Raw genomic sequence first — 633 nt, 5'->3', positions numbered from 1 at the left:
GACGCTCCTTCCCGAGGCGCAGCAAAAGCTCTGCCCTGGGTGCGCCACTCGGCGCAGCCTCCAGCCGGGTGGTCCCTGCCCCCTGCGCCGCCCCAGCCTCGCCCGGTGCCCCTGGGTCAGCCCGGCCTGGACGTTAACGGGATAAAGTTTGGCAGCCAAGATTAGTAATAGAGGAGCAGAGGGAATGAGGCTGCTAGACACCCAATTCCTCACTTTACTTCTCTTTTCCCTAAAAAAATTATGACAGAACTTAAATACACGAGCTAAGAAATGGTAGGAAAAAGATGCAACGTACAGAGACAGAGATGCATAACAGAACATCCAAGTCTTTGCTGAGTTTTGATTGCTTGGTTGGATGCGGGCGGGGGCCCCCCTGCCACCGTGTGCAGAGCTTGCCGTGCCCGGGCGAGTATTCCTCAACTCCGGCCCACTCCTGCTTCTCCTCCCCGCCGGGAGGATGGCCCCCGCCCGGTACTGCCGGGCAGCATGCCACCGCTTTCGCACTTTGCTCGTCTCTTTGGGTGAATAGCTTCCACCTGGGGGCTCCGGGAGAGAAAGGGGTGAAATAAGCTCAGGGCAGCCCCGGGAAGGGCCGTCTCAGCAGGGCGTGCAGTGTCACACAGGCAGCCCAGC

The sequence above is a fragment of the Corvus brachyrhynchos genome, unplaced genomic scaffold (assembly GCF_000691975.1).
Source record: "Corvus brachyrhynchos isolate BGI_N302 unplaced genomic scaffold, ASM69197v1 scaffold103, whole genome shotgun sequence".
Lineage (NCBI taxonomy): Eukaryota > Metazoa > Chordata > Aves > Passeriformes > Corvidae > Corvus > Corvus brachyrhynchos.
This window is presented reverse-complemented; position numbering follows the sequence as displayed.